Source organism: Schistocerca piceifrons, chromosome 8 (assembly GCF_021461385.2).
Source record: "Schistocerca piceifrons isolate TAMUIC-IGC-003096 chromosome 8, iqSchPice1.1, whole genome shotgun sequence".
Taxonomy (NCBI): Eukaryota; Metazoa; Arthropoda; class Insecta; order Orthoptera; family Acrididae; genus Schistocerca; species Schistocerca piceifrons.
In genome coordinates, this window is record NC_060145.1 from 49942580 (window position 1) to 49961773 (window position 19194).

The following is a 19194-nucleotide window of genomic DNA, read 5'->3' on the forward strand; positions in this document are numbered from 1 at the left end:
CACTAAATCTGAAGACTCGTATCACAAATTAGGTTGTAGTTTAGAGTTTATGCTTATTATTTGTCGAATGCCTTCATTTTCTTGGGGGAGGGGGCAGGGGCCGGGGTACATCAGGATTCTGAATGGCTTCATGCCTCTCGCGTCAAATTCTCTCCTGTGCCAACCTCATGATCTCTGAGTACATCTACGTGGCTATTCATCAAATCACACTTAAGTGCCTGTCACAGGGTTCATCCAACCAACTTCACAATAATTCTCCGTTATTCCACTCTCGAACAGCGTGCGGAAAGAAAGAACACCTATCTCTTTCTGTGTAAGCTCTGATTCCCCTTATTTTATTATGAAGACCATTTCTACCTATGTGGGTTGGCGTCAATAAAGTATTTTTGGAGTCAGAGGAGAAGATGATTGAACTTTTAGGAGGAGACCTCGCCGCAACAAGAAACGCCCTTGTTTTAATGATGCAAACCCCAAATCCTGTATCATGATCGTGACACTATCTCCCCTATTTCTCGTTATTACAGAACTTTCTCCATGCACTGCTTTAATCCTATTTAATGAGGATCACACAACACGCAGCAATACTCCAAAAGAGTATGGACAAGCGTAGTGCAAGCGGTCTCTTTTGCAGAGTTGTTGCATCTTCTAAGTGTTCTGTCGATAAAACGGAGTCGTTGGTTTGCCTTCCCCACAAAATTTTCTATGTGTTATTTCCAATTTACGTTGTTCGTAATTATAATGCCTAGCCTTCTAGTTAAATACCCGGCCTTTAGATTTGACTGATTTGTCATGGAACCGAAGTTTAACGGACTGCTTTTAGCGTTTATGTGGATGACCTCACACTTTTCTTTATTTAGTGTCAATCTTCAATTTTCGCACCATACAGATATCTTGTCTATATCGTTTACAGTATGTTTTAATCTTCTGTTGACTTCACTAGACGACAAATGACACCATCAACTGCAAACAACCTCAGGTGACTGCTCAGATTGTCTCCCAAGTCGTTTATATAGATATGGAAGAACGGAGAGCCTATAAAATTACATTGAGGAACGCCCGAAATCACTTCCGTTTTACTTGATGACTTTCCGTCAGATACTACAGCCCCACAGTTCATGATATATTTTCATTCGATGCTCTGTTCCAAATATATATCTCAGACCTTTCTTCCACAGTTTAAGGCCAATGTATGATCTTTGTAGCTTTCTCTTGGCCTGGAATGACCTCTTTTGCTACGCTAGTCTGTTTTCTTATCCTCCTTGCTTTCTTATCCTCCTTGCTTGCGTGATATTTTGTTCATAATGTAACAGAATTACTTCATTCCATGTACTTTTTGCTATCCAGTTTTTATGCTACGTTTATCGCTAACTTGATTTATCCCACCCCTCACTACTTTCTTCTTTCTTCCATCTACTATTACACTGTATTGTGTGCTCTTCAGACTGTTCATTTTACACAGTAGGTCCTGTTATTGTTCTCCATTTCACCTAGAATAGCAGTGTCAACAGTAGAACTTATTATTGATATTCTTTCACCCTTATATTTAATACCACTCCTGGACCTCTCTTTTATTTCCGTGATTACTGCTCCGGTGTACAGATTGAAAAGTATTGGTGCGAAAATACACTGCAACGCCAAAGGTACTGGTATAGGCATGCATGTTCAAATACACAGGTACATAAACAGGCAGAATACGCGCTGCGCAGGCAACGCCTTTATAAGACAAGTGCCTAGCGCAGTAGTTAGATCGGTTACTGCTGCTACAATGGCAGCTTATCAAGAATTAAGTGAGTTAGAACGTGGCGTTATAGTCGGCACAACAGCGATGGGACACAGCACCTCCGATGTATCCATGTAATGGGGATTTTCCCGTACGACCATTTCACGAGTGTACCGTGAATCTCAGGAATCCGGTAAAACATAAATCTCCGACATCGCTGCGGCCGTAAAAAAGATCCTGCAAGAACGGAACCAACAACGAATGAAGAGAATCGTTCAACGAGACAGAAGTGCAGCCCTTCCGCAAAATGCTGCAAATTTTAATGCTGCAGCGTGCGAAGCATTCAACGAAACATCATCGATATGGGCTTTCGGTGCCGGAGGCCCACTCGAGTACCCTTGATGATAGTACGACAAAAAGCTTTACGCCTCTCCTGGGCCCGTCAGCACCAACACTGGACTGTTGATGACTGGAAACATGTTGCCGGGCAAGTCTAGTTTCAGACTGAACTAGGCAGATGGACGTGTACGGGTATGGAGACAATCTCATGAATCAAGGGAATCTGCATGGCAGCAGTGGCTGGTCAAGCTGGTGGAGGCACTGTAATGATGTGGGGCATGTGCACTTCGAGTGACATGGGACCACAGTACGTCTAGATACGACTCTGACAAGTGAAAAATGCGTGAGCATCCTGTCTGATCACCTGCATCCATTCATGTCCTCTGCGCTTTCCGACAAACTTGGGCAATGTGACACACAGCATGTCCAGAATTGCTACCAAGTGGCTCCATGAACGCTCTTCAGAGTTTAAATACTACCGCTGGCCACCAAACCCTCCAGGCACTAACAATATTGATCATATTTGGGATGCCTTGCAATGTGCTGTTGAGAAGAGCTCTCAACCGCGTCGTATTCTTATGTATTTATGGGCAGCTCTGCAGGATTCTTGGTGTCAGTTCCCTCTTGCACTACTTCAGACATTAGTCGAGTCCATGCCACGTCGTGTTGCGGCACTTTAGCATGCTCGCGGGATCCTACACGGTATTAGGAAGGTGTACCAGTTTTTTTGGCTCTTCAGCGTATAACGACAGTAAATTTTGATTATAGCGGCATAAGTAGAAATGAAATATAATGTGTCCATTTCAATCAAAACTAATAATCTATTCACACCGCGCAAAATAACTAGTTCCACATCATTTAATTGGAAACATCATCCAGAGGATCTACTGATCATAAAACAACTATCTAACGGAGCACTGAATCTTTGTTAAAGCCTTTCCATTCCGAGAAAACGTTCTTAGTTTTCCATTCTTATTTTTTCTTTTTGGTACTTGTAATATTTCCAAATTTCCCCATACCTGACAACCATTTTCCTTGGAATTTTAGATGTGCTGCACCATTTAAAGTCGTCGATCGCTTCGTCTAGGTCCGAAAATTCCACGAACGCGTCTTGATTTTTCTTACTACTTGCTTCCTTTTCCAAGTGCAACATCAGATCTCCGTCTCTGGTGTTTTAACCTTTCGTAAACGCAAACTGGGCATCATCCAACAGATTATTTTCTTTTCCATTCTTCTGTATATTATTATTGTTAGCAACCTGGGTCCATGATCTGTTAAGCTGATTGTTCCACAGTTCCCACGCCGGCCGCTGTGGCCGAGTGGTTTTAGGCGCTGCTGCTACCGTTGCAGTTTCGAATCCTGCCTCGGACATGGATGTGTGTGATGTCCGCAGCTTAATTAGGTTTAAGTAATTCTAAGTCTAGGGGACTGATGGCTGATGACCTCAGATGTTAAGTCCCATAGGGCTCAGAGCCATTTGAACCATTTGAACGACAGTTCCCATACTTGCCTACTCTTAGTACCTTTGAGATTTTGTGGATAGTATGAGGGGCGGTCAGTAAACAATACAAGATATTTTTCCTTCTCAGTCAATTTCGGTTGAAAAAATACGGCATTTAAACAGTGTTTGATGTTGCATGCAACAGTCGTGTACTAAATTTTAAATGAGGACATTGCCATTTGATTGTATTTGTTGTATATTTAATTACGACTCAGGTTTTTGCCTTTTATTTCATTTTTAAGTCCTGAAATATGTGTTAATGACAAACTCGATCACTTGAAAGTGGGATAAAAAACCCGAAACCTGGGTCGTAATTAAATAAATAACAATACAGCGAATCTTTTTCTTAAACTATGACACGTTTTGAGCATGATGTCCTGCAATATATGTTAATGACATAAACGCAATCACTTGAAAATGGCATAGAAAGCTGAAACCTGGGTCATAATTAAATAAACACCAATGCCGGAAATGGTGGTGTGTTCATTTAAAAATTAAAAAATACACGTTCGATATTCTCGTTTCAGCCACTATAGTTTCACGAAGTTCCGATAGTTGGTGGCGTTATATACGTAACCATCCAAAGAGGAGAGTTCCAAGCAGAGAGCTGTCGTTGAGTTTCCTTAGGCGGAAAACTAGAACATCCCAGCATTCATAAGCGCTTGCAGAATCTTTACGGAGGCCTAGCAGTGAACACAAGTCGTTGGGTGAGGCGTCAGTAATCATCGGAATGAGGTCGCGCAAAGATGTGCGATCCCCAGAGCGTCAGCCGTAATTCCTGCAAACTGAAGAAGTGACTTCAGCGTGTTCGTCGCAACAGAAATGCAAACGAACTTCTGTCTCTAAAAAATGGTTGAAATGGCTCTGAGCACTATGGGACTCAACTGCTGTGGTCATAAGTCCCCTAGAACTTAGAACTACTTAAACCTAACTAACCTAAGGACATCACACACATCCATGCCCGAGGCAGGATTCGAACCTGCGGACGCAGCGGTCGTGCGGTTCCAGACTGTACCGCCTTTAACCGCTCGGCCACTCCGGCCGGCGAACTTCTGTCTCTCCATGACAACGTAAGGCCTCACACAAGTCTGCGAGGAGGTTACGAAACTTCATTGGACTGTTCTTCTTCATCCACCCTACAGCACGGATCTCGCATCTTCCAGCGCATAATAAAGAATGCTCTACGCGGGAACCAGAACGGGGGTGACGGAGAGATTATTGATGCAGCAAGTCGTTGCAGGCATACAGGTCCTTTCAGTGGCGTGACGTAAGGGCGTCGCATTGAACGGAGACAACACTGAAAAAAAGGCTTTTGCTGTCGAAACAGTGGAGAATAATATGGTGTATTGAAGCCATGAATAAACCAACCTGTTCCAGAAAAATGTCACTTTACTCATTGAACGCATCTCGTATTTTACGGAAAGACGGCTGTTATGTATTCGAGATTAAAAGGTGCTTCAAACCAACTTGAATACATTACCTTACAGTGAGCCTTGAGCAGCCGCCGGTAAAGTATCAGTGCAGCAGTAGTGCAGCAGCAGTGCAGTAGGAAGTCGCATATTTAGTTTTCATATTTATTTGTAGTTTGATTCTTAATTTCTTTCCGAGTCTTTGTGCGCTTGCATGTTTAATTACATAAAATCCTTGCCTATTCTCGTACTTGAGAGGAGTAAAATTGCTTATTGATAGCTGTAAAGTATAAATTCGCGGAGTCGTTAGTCAGTTGTTCGTTTTGGACAGCCAGTGTTTTCTGTTTATTTGGTATAGTCAGTTAGCAGCAGACGGAGGACAGTGCAGTTTCATCTGAGCTTGCAGAGTGACGTGTGCGAACAGTGGTAGCAGAAACTAGTCTATATTCAGTTTTTCGTATTAGTTCCGCAGGTTTAATTCAAATTACTTTGTTTGTTTGTGTGGTTGCGTGGTGTAATTTTTCGGATATTTGCGTATTTTCTAATTAGAAAGGGGTAGTATGAAATTTTAGTAACGGTAGAGTGTAACATCGCGTAGGCGGTTGTCATTTGTACTGAGACAGGGGTAGGATCGCATTGTAATACCTGTATAATAGCGAAGTCGTGGTCATTTGATTGCTTCGTTCGTAAGTGATTGTTCATATATCGCAGATGGCACTGGTGACGCAACTGTGCAGTCGCATATTAGTCTTTTATTTGTTGCAGCTCTGTACGTCCAGATATTAGCAGTAGCATGGATAGGGTATGTGCGTGCTGTGTGCGGGCGCAGGAGGAACTGACCGCGGTTCGCGAGCAGCTGAGCGTGCTGTTGGCCACGGTCAGCCGCCTTCAGGCTGCTGCCTCGAGGTGCAGCGACGGCGGAGGGTCTGGCGCGTCGCTTGAGACACCTCAGGTGTCGCTTGCTGCGTCCGCTGACTCAGCCGCCGAGGCACCTTCTAGTGTACCCGGCGCGTTGGGGCCGCCCTCATCTCTGGGTGAGTGGCGGACTGCAACGCGTTCGCGTCGCTCGAGGCGGAGGGTCAATGTGGAGGCTGGCTGGCTGGCGTCGCCCGTTCATCCTGTCAGTGGGCAGGTAGCCGCTCCTTCAGCAGGGCCCGGGCAGGCACACGGCGGAAAGGATTGCTCGTTATTGGGAGCTCCAACGTTAGGCGGGTGATGGAGCCCCTTAGGGAAATAGCGTACAGGGCTGGAAAGAAATACAACGTGCACTCGGTTTGTCTGCCGGGGGGGCCTCATCCAAGATGTGGAGGCAGCCTTGCCTGCGGCTATCAAGTGTACGGGGTGCAGTCGTCTGCAAGTAGTTGCTCACGTCGGCACCAGTGATGCCTGTCGCTTGGGTTCTGAGGCGATCCTCAGTTCGTACAGGCGGCTGGCGGATTTGGTGAAGACCGCTGGCCTCGCACGCGGGATGCAAGCAGAGCTATCTATTTGCAGCATCGTTCCCAGAGTGGATCGGGGTCCTTTGGTTAGGAGGCGAGTGGAGGGTCTCAACCAGAGGCTTCGTCGACTCTGTGACGGTCTTGGCTGCAGATTTCTAGACTTGCGCTACTGGGTGGGGAATTGTAGGACGCCCCTAAGTCAGGGGTGCACTACACAAAGGAAGCGGCTACTCGGGTAGGAGAGTACTTGTGGCGTGCACGTGGGGTTTTTTTAGGCTAGGCAGTAGGGCGAGGTGTCCTGATGAACACTCACCAGTCGACGTGCAGGCAGAGAAATCAGGACGCGCTCAGTGTAAAGACACTTCAGCTATCAAGATATTAGCAGTAAATTTTCAGAGCGTTCGGAATAAAGTTCCTGAATTTACTGCCATCCAGGAAGCGTGTGGAGCGCAAATTATTCTCGGGACAGAGACTTGGCGGAACCCTGAGATAGGAAGTTCTGAAATATTTAGCGAGGGTTCGAACTTGTATCGAAAAGACAGATTAGACACCGTAGGAGGTGGTGTCTTCATTGCAGTTGACAAAAATATTGTGTCTGCTGAGGTCGAAATAGAGTGTGATTGTGAAGTTATCGGGACACGTTTAACAGGGCTAGGAGAAATAAAGTTAGTTGTTGGGTGTTATTAGCGGCCACCAGGTTCCACCGTGACAGTTCTAGAATCATTCAAACGGAGTCTACACTCTGTATCGCAGAAGTATACGTATCATGCAATATTAGTCGGAGGCGACTTCAACCTATCTAGTATAGACTGGGATGTCTATGGATTCATTACAGGTAATACAGACAAGCCGTCGTGTGAATTACTTTTGAACACATTATCCGAAAACTGTCTTGTGCAGCTAAATCGACAGCCAACGCCTAATGGAAATATTTTAGACCTGGTAGCCACTAACAGACCAGACCTCATCGACGGTGTCAGTGTTGAGACAGGGATTAGTGATCATGATGTTGTCATTACGACTATGGTTACAAAAGTTAAAAAGTTGATCAAGAAGGCTAGGAGAGTATTCTTACTAGAAAGAGCAGATAAGTAGTTGTTAGCATCTCACTTAGTAAATGAATCGACTTCATTTACTTCCGGTACGATGGACGTGGAAGAATTATGGGCAAATTTTAAACACATTGTAAATCACGCATTGGAGAAGTATGTGCCGAAAAAGTTGGTTACGGACGGAAAAGACCCACCGTGGCTTAACAGCGCAATTCGGAGAATGCTCAGGGAGCAAAGACAGTTGCACTCGCGGTACAAGAAAGATCGGGAGAGTGAGCACAGACAAAAGTTAGTAGAGATTCGTGCTGCTGTAAAAAGAGCGATGCGCGAATCATTCAACCACTACCACCGTCATACCTTAGCAAAAGATCTTGTTTAAAACCCGAGGAAATTCTGGTCTTACGTGAAATCGGTAAGCGGGTCGAAGGCTTCCATCCAGTCACTCACTGATCAGTCTGGCCTGGCAACGGAAGACAGCAAAACGAGAGCTGAAATTTTAAATTTAGCATTTGAGAAATCTTTCACACAGGAGGATCGTACAAACATACCGCCGTTTGTGTCTCGTACAGATTCCCGTATGGAAGAGATAATGATAGACATCCCTGGGGCTGTGAAGCAGCTGAATGGGTTGAAAATAAATAAATCGCCAGGTCCTGATGGGATGCCAGTTCGGGTTTAAATAGAGTATTCTACCGCATTGACTCTTTACGTAGCTTGTATTTATCGCCAATCTCTTGCCCAACGTAAAGTATCGAGCGACTGGAAAAAGCGCAGGTGACGCCTGTAAATAACAAGGGTAGAAGGACGGATCCTCAAAATTACAGACCAATATCCATAACATCGGTTTGTTGCAGGATTCTCGAACATATTGTCAGTTAGAATACAATGAATTTCTTTGAGACAGAGAAGTTGCTATCCATGCATCAGCACGGCTTTAGAAAGCATCGCTCCTGCGAAACGCAACCCGCCCTTTTTTCACATGATATCTAGCGAACCATGGATGAAGGGTACCAGACGGATGCCACATTACTTGACTTCCGGAAAGCGTTTGACTCGGTGCCCCACTCAAGACTCCTACCTAAGGTACGAGCATATGGGACTGGTTCCCAAACATGTGAGTGGCTCGAAGAGTTCTTAAGTAATAGAACCCAGTACATTGTCCTCGATGGTGAGTGTTCATCGGAGGTGAGGGTATTATCTGGAGTGCCCCAGGGAAGTGTGGTAGGTCCGCTGTTGTTTTCTATCTACATAAATGATCTTTTGCTGATGATGCTGTGGTTTATGGGAAGGTATCGTCGTTGAGTGACTGTAGGAGGATAAAGATGACTTGGACAGGATTTGTAATTGGTGTAAAGAATGGCAGCTAACTATAAATATAGATAAATGTAAATTAATGCAGATGAATAGGAAAAAGAATCCCATAATGTTTGAATACTCCATTAGTAGTGTAGCGCTTGACAGAGTCACGTCGATTAAATATTTGTGCATAACATTGCAGAGCGATATGAAGTGGGACAAGCATGTAATGGCAGTTGTGGGGAAGGCGAATAGTCGTCTACGGTTCATTGGTAGAATTTTGGGGAGATGTGCTTCATCTGTGAAGGAGACCGCTTATAAAACACTAATACGACCTATTCTTGAGTACTGTTCGTGATCCCTATTAGGTCGTACTGAGGGTGGACAAAGAAGCATTTGAGAGGCGGGCTGCTAGATTTGTTACTGGTAGGTCTGATTATCACGCGAGTGTTACGGAAATGCTTCAAGAACTCGGGCGGGAGTCTCTGGAGGAAAGGAGGCGTTCTTTTCGTGAATCGTTACTGAGGAAATTTAGAGAACCAGTATTTGAGGCTGACTATAGTACAATTTTAGTGCCGCCAAGCTATATTTTGCGGAAAGACCACAAAGATGAAATAAGAGAGATTAGGGCTCGTACAGAGGCATATGGGCAGTCATATTTCCCTCGTTCTGTTTGGGAGTGGCACGGGGAGCGAAGATGCTAGTTGTGGTACGAGGTACCCTCCGCCACGCACCGTATGGTGGATTTTTTTTTTTTTTAATTCTTTATTGATAACCATTATAATTATACAAGTTGACCCACTTCCTTAAGCTCATTAGAGGGTCCTAACAGTTATACATTTATATTGAATTGTGCAGCTAGCTTTTAGTTTAATAGTGAGCTACAGTTACACTAACAACAATGGGCATTTAATATCTATATCTACTGTTTATATCTAATTCCTATAACCAATTGAATTTATGTATTTTCTGCAGCGTCACATGTGTGCCAGTAAGAATATAAACCTACTTAATATGCCTTGTTCTACGAGCTAACCCCGAAGAACATGCCCCTGGCACTGGGCAGGCCTCGACGTTATAATTCGCTGCAGTACCTATTCTAATTTCCTATAACTAAGTCCTACAAACCAACTTATCGTACGTCATATTCGGTGTGTCATAATCGGTGGTTGGTCCCTACTCCCCCTAGTCCTGTACATGGCGGATTCCAACTCGGGTGAAGTCGGCCAGTCCACGCACAGGCGGTATGGGACCAGGGCTCTTGGTCACAATGGGTAATAATTATTATCCTTGTTCTTACTGTATCTCTCTTAAATATTCAGTTGTGCGCCCTAAAACACTAATCATCATCATCTTAAATATTCAGTTAAAACTTTTCGAGATACCTCGTTTGCCAAGGTGTTTAGAGTCTGAAAGGTCTCTTCACGTCTAAGCAGTTGATACGTGTCATGGTTAGGAAGTCTGTCTCGTAGTGTGTTTGCGACATCATTGAAGAGAGGGCATTCGTAAACAACATGTTCGGGTGTACCCTCCGGATCGCCACAGTCGCACGCTGGTGTTGCCCTTTTCCCAAATCGACATAAGTATGTCGGGTAGGGTCCATGGCCAGTGAGAAAGTGAATCAGACCTCGTGTGGGCTCGAAGTACTTCATTCCCAGGCGTTCCCTCACATCAGGTAGAAACTGGAAGGTTCGTCGTCCAGCCTCTTCTACAGCCCAGGTCTCCTGCCAGAGTTCCTCCCCTCTTTTCCTTATTTCTCTTTTGTCGTATGGTGGATTGCAGAGTATGTATGTAGATGCACATGTAGATCATAATCGAGTCACAAGAGACAGCATTGTAAAATAGCAGAAAAGTTTTTATTGGCGGGTGTATCAATGTAGGTTTACAAGCAGTGGTACCCCTACACCACCCATTTATTTGTGGTGTTGCTGGTGCGGGAACACGTGCAGTTTGCGCTCGAGGCTTATTATCTGCTCGTGCCAGTAGCTGCTTCCTCCTGAAAGCACAGACGAGGAACAGGTGGAGGTCGAATCGCGATCGCGTGCGGGCCAGAAGTTAAGGCGGTGTTTGTTTCCTCTCCTCCTCCCCCTCCCCCTCTACCCCACCTCACTACGAAGCACCTTGCCACCTCGCTTCCAATACTCAGGGCCGAGTCGTGCTGTATCGGAAGCACTCAGCAGATCCCTGCCTCCCCACCACTGCGTTACTGCGAAAATTTCGCCCGTATTTCCAGCGAAAGCACAGGCCCGCGCGCCGTATCGGTATTCAATTTACATCGGCGTCGGTGCGCTCCGCAGATCCGCAGCGTGGCACAGCAAAATGCTCTTCTCTCCCTCTGCTGGCGCCGGAGCACGCAAGACCGTAGCGGATGGCGATGTGGCCCCTTGCGGTGTAGCAATTGTTTCTCCATTGTCATCGCGGCGACGGGAGAATGAGACAGTATGGGGCGGACGGCGAGAAGAGGAGTGTCAACAGGCGGCTTTTCCCAGCGCGGAGGAGTGGCGTCTTGGAGTTCGGTCGAGGAGAGAAAGGGCTCAGTGGCAGGGTCGACAGTCGATCGAGGCGATCGCTCGAGCGGCTCACAGCGGCTGGTGGTCTCGCCGGAGGGAATTTCCTGGCGGCGGCGTGAAATATTCGCGCCCTTTCCGCACTCGGTGCAACGCAGGGCAGCGCGGGCTCCGAGAGAGCCCAGAACCGGGCCCCGGTGTGTGGCATAAATAACGCGCGACTGTCGAGTAACGGGGCACAGTGCTCCAGGGCGGCGCCTGGAATGTATTACGGTAATATCCGCAGCCGCGGCCGCCCGCCTGAATGCATACGCGACGACGTAGAGCGAGAGCTCGCCCGCCGAGAAATGGCGGCCGAGGTGTAGCGAAAACTCGCGGCGATACAGCACGTGCGTAGCCGGGACCATCGCTCTACGACCGCGTGAGTAACGCTGCGCGGATAAGCCATCAGCAGTGATATGGTGGTCCCCGTGAACTTACAGAGAACGACCAACTTTGTGAAGACCGAAGAGGAGAGAGCTCTTCGGTTGGTCAGTGGTGTCGGTTAGAAGGATTCTGTGATTACGTGGCACTGGTACGCTGAAGGGTGACAATATGGACGTTTAGCCGCCCGGAGTGACAGTGCGGTTTGAGGCACCATGTCACGGATTGCGCAGCCCGTCCCGCAGGAGGTTAGATTCCTCTCTCGGGCATGGGTGTGCGTGTTGTTCTTGGCTAAAGTTACTGAAAATAATGTGTAAGTCTAGGAACCGATGGCCTTAGGAATTTGTTCCCTTAGGAATTCACACACACACTTTGAAGTTGGATGTTCAGAGTTTCGCAGTGAACAGCAGACATTGAAAGATAGAAAAAGGGGAAAGAAGTACAGGATATTTATAGGTTACTTAGACAAAAGTAACCTTTACAACGAGGGGACAAAGGTCATGGCATACCTGCTATTACCGAGCGATGTGGCTCAGTGGCTAGACACTGGACTCGCCTTCGGGAGGACGATTGTTCAATCCCTCGCCTGGCCATCCTGATTTAGGTTTTCCGTGATTTCCCTAAATCGCTCCAGGCAAATGCCGGGATGGCTCCTTTCAAAGGGTACGGCCGACTTCCTTTCCCGTCCTTCCCTAATCTGATGAGCCCGATGACCTCGCTGTCTGGTCTCCTTCCCCAAACAACCCAACCCTAACCCATACCTGCTACTATCGTGTCGGAACGCCTTTCTCCTGGGGTAGCGCAGCACCTCAATATGGCATGGACTCAACAAGACATTGGAAGTCCTCTGCAGAAGTATTAAGCCATGCTGTCCCTATAGCCATCCATAACTGCGAAGCTGCAGGACGTTGCGCCGGCCGGTGTGGTCGAGCGGTTCTAGGTGCTTCAGTCTGGAACCGCGCGACCGCTACGGTCGTAGGTTCGAATCCTGCCTCGGGCATGGATCTGTGTGTTGTCCTTAGGTTAGTTAGGTTTAGGTAGTTCTAAGTTCTAGGGGACTGTTGACCTCAGATGTTAAGTCCCATAGTGCTCAGAGCCATTTTTTTTATTTTTATTTTTATTTATTTTTTTCTGGACGTTGTGTGCGAATTAACCTCTCGATTACACCCCATAAGCCTTCGATGTGATTCATGCCGCGCGATTTGGGTGGCCAAGTCCTTCACTCTAATTGTCCAGAATCTTCTTCAAACCAATGGCGAACCATTGGGGTCTGGTGACATGACATCGTGTTAGGAAACATGAAGTCCATGAATGGCAGCAGATGGTCTTCAAGTAGGCGAAAATAACCACTTGTAGTCAATGATGGGTTCATTTGACCAGAGGACCTAGTCAATTCCGTGTAAACACAGCAGACAACACTATGGAGCCTCCACCGGTTTGCACAGTGCTTTGTTCACAACTTCAAATGGTTCAGACGGCTCTGAGAACTATGGGACTTAAAATCTGAGGTCATCAGTCCCCTAGAACGTAGAACTACTTAAACCTAACTAACCTAAGGACATCACACACATCCATGCCCGAGGCAGTATCCGAATCTGCGACCGTAGCGGTCGCGCGGTTCCAGACTGAAACGCCTAGAACCGCTCGGCCACAATGGCCGGCGTTGACAGCTTCAGTCCAAGCCTTTCTGGGTTCTGTGCCAAACTCGTAGCCCACCATCAGCTCTTCAAACTGAAATCGGAACTCATCTGATGAGGCCCCTGTTAACCAGTACTCTCGGATCGAACCGATATGGTCACGCGCCCAGGAGACGAGCTGCAGGCAGTGTCGTGCTGTTAGCAAAGGCACTCGCGTCGATCGTCTCTTTCCATAGTCCAATAACGTCAGATCTTGCTGCACTGGCCTTACGGGTAAGTTCATCGTAGTCCGACATTGATTTCTGGGGTTATTTCAAAGGGGTTGTTTGTCTGTTAGCACTGACAAATCTGTGCGAACGCTGCAGCTCTCAGTCGTTAAGTGAAGTCCGTCGGCCATTGCGTTGTCCATGGCGGAGGCAGGGCCTGAAATTGGGTTTTTTGGCACTCGCTTGACACTGTGGATCACGAAATAATGAATGTTCTATGTGTCTAGCTCCTACTACTATTCCGCGTTCAAAGTCTGATGATAACCGCCTTGCATCCACAAGCATGTCGGAAACCTTTGCACATGAATCACCTGAGTACAAATGACAGCTCCGGCAATGAACTTCCCTTTTACACACTGGGTACGAGATACTATCACCATCATTATACGTGCATACCGGTATCCCATGGCTTTTGTCACCTCAGCGAAATTTGCTGCCGACTTTTTAACATTCTGCTCTCCAGCTTTAACGTCATTGTACTCAAATATAACTCTTGCTCTTAACGTGCGCTAGAATAAAAGTCTTCGACAGAGACCGATCGCTCATTAAAGAATACTACAGTATTACTACAGTATTAGATGATGTCATACCTATAGTCATGTTGTAGTTGCTGTGGTCTTCAGTCCTGAGACTGGTTTCATGCAGCTCTCCACGCTACACTATCCTGTGCAAGCTTCTTCATCTCCCAGTACCTACTGCAACCTTCATCCTTCTGAATCTGTTTAGTGTATTCATCTCTTGGTCTACCTCTACGATTTATACCCTCCGCGCTGCCCTCCAATAATAAATTGGTGACCCCTTGATGCCTCAGAACATGTCCTACCAACCGATCCCTTCTTCTAGTCAAGTTGTGCCACAACTTCTCTTCTCCCCAATTCTATTCAATACCTCCTCGTTAGTTATAAGATCTATCCATCTAATCTTCAGCATTCTCCTGTAGCACCACATTTCGAAAGCTTCTATTCTCTTCTTGTCCTAACTAGTTATCGTCCATGTTTCACTTCCATACGTGGCTACGCTCCATGCAAATACTTTCAGAAACGACTTCCTGACACTTAAATCAATACTCGATGCTAACAAATGTCTCTTCTTCAGAAACGCTATCCTTGCCATTGCCAGTCTACATTTTCTATCCTCTCTACTTCGACCATCATCAGTTATTCTGCTCTGCAAATAGCAAAACTCCTTTACTATTTTAAGCGTCTCATTTCCTAATCTAATTCCCTCAGCATCACCCGACTTAATTCGACTGTATTCCATTATCCTCGTTTTGCTTTTGTCGATGTTCATCTTATACCCTCCTTTCATGACACTCTCCATTCCGTTCAACTGCTCTTCCAAGTCCTTTGTTGTCTCTGACAGAATTACAATGTCATCGGCGAACCTCAATTTTTTTTTCTTCTCCATGGATTTTAAAACCTACTCCGAATTTTTCTTTTGTTTCCTTCACTGCTTGCTCAATATACGGATTGAATAACATCGAGGATAGGCTACAAACCTGCCTCACTCCCTACGCAACCACTGCTTCCGTTTCATGTCCCTCGACTCTTAACTCCGCCATCTGGTTTCTGTACAAATTGTAAATAGCCTTTCACTCCCTGTATTTTACCCCTGTCACCTTCAGAATTTGAAAGAGAGTATTCCAGCCAACATTGTCAAAAGCTTTCTCTAAGTCTACAAATGCTAGAAACGTAGGTTTGCCTTTCCTTAATATAGCTTCCAAGATAAGTCGTAGGGTCAGTATTGCCTCACGTGTTCCAATATTTCTACGGAATCCAAACTGATCTTCCTCGAGGTCAGCTTCTACCAGTTCTACCAGTATAGTCACAAGAAATAAGAAGTGTAGGTAATAATAATGAGCGTATTGCATTGGTGGCCGGGAGACCCCTCGCGGGGCGGTTCGGTGCCACTCCACAAGATCTTTCACGCCACTCCGGTGACTTGCGAGTGAATGAGGATGAAATGATGATGAGAGACACACAATACCCAGTCATCTCGAGACATAGAAAATTCTTGACCCCGCCGGGAATCGAATCCGGGACCCCGCGTGCCGAAGCGAGAACGCTACCGCAGTCCACGAGCCGCGGCTGAAAGTGTAGGTGATTGTGCCACAGTGGCCTTACCTAGATGAGGTTTTTCTTTTGTCCGCTGGCGTTCAACAAAACATTTTACCGACTCGCACAGTTTTGAATCCCATTGAAGGAACTATTTGTTGTCAACACTTGTGCTGCATGCTGTAACGCCCTTTCTTCCAATGCTGCACGCATGCCTGTGATAACAAAAAAATGGTTCAAATGGCTCTGAGCACTATGGGACTCAACTTCTGAGGTCATTAGTCCCCTAGAACTTAGAACTAGTTAAACCTAACTAACCTAAGGACATCACACACATCCATGCCCGAGGCAGGATTCGAACCTGCGACCGTAGCTGTCACGCGGTACCAGACTGCAGCGCCTAGAACCACACGGCACTTCGGCCGGCCTGTGATAACATGTTTCCTCTTAATATAGTAGAGAGAAATATCTCATAACTTCTGTCACCTCTGTGTAACTAGGGAAATGGTAACTGGTTTACAGAAATGACTTATACAGCACCGATTAAGTATATTTTCGAGTTACCGTTAGGTAGTAAGAGTTATTCCAAGAGTCATCATGGAGTCGTATAAGGGTGCAGTGTTGTTTGTGGTTTCATGAATCCATATGCACTACTACAGTTCAGAGACAGTTCAGGACTAAATATCGTAAGGCACCTTTTCAAAGACTAACTGGTATTAGTCGGTACAAACATTCGCCGAAACTAGCCGTGTATCACAGAGTCAGGGACGGCCAGCAGTGTCAGACGCAGCAGTTCAACAAGCAAGGCAATCTTACATTCGTGGTCTAGGGAAATCAACGAGACATGCTAACTTAGAATTGAATATGCCTAGTTTTACAGCGTGGAAGGTATTACGGAAACGCCTTTCTCTCAAACCTTAGAAATTGGATCTATTGCAAATCTTAAGGGAAAGTGACAAAGAAAAAGGAGCTGCGTTTTATGTCCGGATGTTTAACAAAAAGCAGAATGAAGATGATCTGCCTAATAAAATTGTGTTAAGTGACGAAGCCATTTTCTATACCTGCGGTAAATAGAATTGTAATATTCGTATATGGGGTGAGCGGAAACCATGTCACCTAATGGAACGCGTGTGGGACTCGCCGAAGGTAAATGCTTTTTGCGTTGTAAAATATAACAACATTTACGGTGCTTTGAAAATAAAACTTGAAGATTTACTGCTTTCAGTGCTGTATCAAACATTTCTCTAAGTTATTTAATTTTTTCACTTTTAAGGGTACAACTAAATCATAGACACCCTGGACAATAAAAGCTACGTGGATAGCTTTGAGAAATAAAATAGTGACAGCAGCACAGGATAAAATATGTAAAAGGGAAGGCCTAATAGCAATCACAGACGATATATTAATGTAAAAATATATAGAAACATAAAAATTCATCGTCTTTGAGAGAGCGAAGCACTACAGAACTCTTCCGCCTGGTGTGCAAGCTACACGAAATGGCAAAATAGTTTCAAGAATGAGAAAGAATGTAAAAATTCCGATTCCAAAGAAGCAAGGTGCTGACCTGTGTGAATATTACCAAATTATCTGTTAACTATGTCATCGTTAAAAAATACCGACTCGCATAATTTACTGAAGAATGGAAAAACAGGCAGAGTGGGACTTCGCAGAACGTCAACATGAGATGTGTTCGATCGTCATAACTTCGGACAACACTTGTCTTATGGCTTCCTAAAAAAATAAATGCAGAAACTCGTACAAAATTATAGTTGCCAACATAGGAGTTTATCAGGTCCAGTATTACTAAAAAGGTCATCCACGCACGGTTATAACAGTGTACTGTATTTAAGCCAGAAGGAGAGTACATGAGATATACACACTTACGTCAAGACAGTTAGACGACAAAATAACCTTAATATGATGAGAATAACTCAGGTAAGTTTTTTCCCTTTTTTTTTTTTTTTTTTTTTTTTACAGAGTATTACATAGATTGAAGTCGTTTCTGTAATCTTGGATCGTTTGGAAGTCGCTGGCCAATTCATATGCTTGGTTTTAACGTACGAATTATTTCACCCACGGAATGAAACGGAAATTCACATTCATTGCAGCTTTAACTTATTCTTGTCGATATACAATTATTTTATGATTTATAGTGTTACATGATTTCATGATGGTTGCATAAATATATCTTGGGGTTAACATACGTAACGTTATATTACTTTGCCAAATTGGAACCACGGTAACGTAGATGTTTTGAACAACCCAGCGTTTTCAGCAGACGGTGTCACGTCGTAACCACATTGATGTCCAAATCTGGAAGTCGGGTGGTCACCAAGTACAATACTCAATACTGAAACTACTTTTAATACGGACACTGACGTACAGAGGCTACAGAACTGCCTCCTGGACGGGGAGTACTGTTATTTATAGAGACACCGAATATTCCAGAACTTGCAAACATTGCGAAGTTAAGAACTATTGAGAACACTATACAAATGATAAACACTTAATGTAAAGAAACTGCTGGTGATCCGATTTGAAATAGTGACTTGGAGTCCCCCAGCCAGTGGAAATAACATTTATTGCATATAGCAAGCAGCGAAGCTTGCGGCAATGCGATTTGTTTACTGAGGTACTGCGATATCATAGATGGCTGTCCTGCTTACGTAAATAACACTGCCCTCGAGGTGCTAATAAATGATATTTTCATGCAGAGCTAATAGGTGCTTTTGCCACGCATTGACCTCTGGTGCCATACCGCAAGTGTTTACAAAGCGCTGCATAAACAGAAACCCCTTCCATCTCCTATGATGCGAACGGGCGAGAAAATATTTTCGCTTCCAGAGCAGAATAGCAAATGTTATGAGTGGAAATGGGTTCTGCGCCAGTGTATATGGTTCCTTTCGAGTCGCAAAAATATTGTGTCTTCCCCCACACTCCTCACAGACATGAACTGTTTTGGCATAGCCGCTTCGTTGGAATGTTCGTTTTCCCCCACACTGTTCTCATTTTACACGCTTTTTAACTGCGAAAAATGCATCTGCAATCAAATTCCTGAATTTTATTCTTCATTTTCCCTTGTGATATGTGATGCTCATCGGAAACTACTTTTGACGCTTGCTTGGAAAAAAAAAAGTGCCTTGTTCATGTCAACACAAAATAATTTCGGGGGGGGGGAACGTAACGACTTGCTGGAATACTGTTTGTCCGTATTCGGCGATGACTTTCGTGTACTGCATTTAAGGGGCTCCGGAAAGGCTCAAAATCATGAAATGTTCAATTTTTACTTTTTTGCGTTTTCTGAATCTGCAGACTATTACCTTTTAATAGATATATAATTTATTCAATTCCGAAGACTCCAACAATTTTTAAATTTTTTTTGAAATGTGTTCTACATGGGCGTGACCCACTGTGGCGCTGTTAAACTGCTGTCAAATGGTGTTATTATTAACGTCCGTGTTCATCAGGTACATTTTAGTGATGTGAGATAAAGTATGTGTTGTGGCTAACCTGTGATGGTTCAATATATATCGCTGGTGTGATTGTCGATT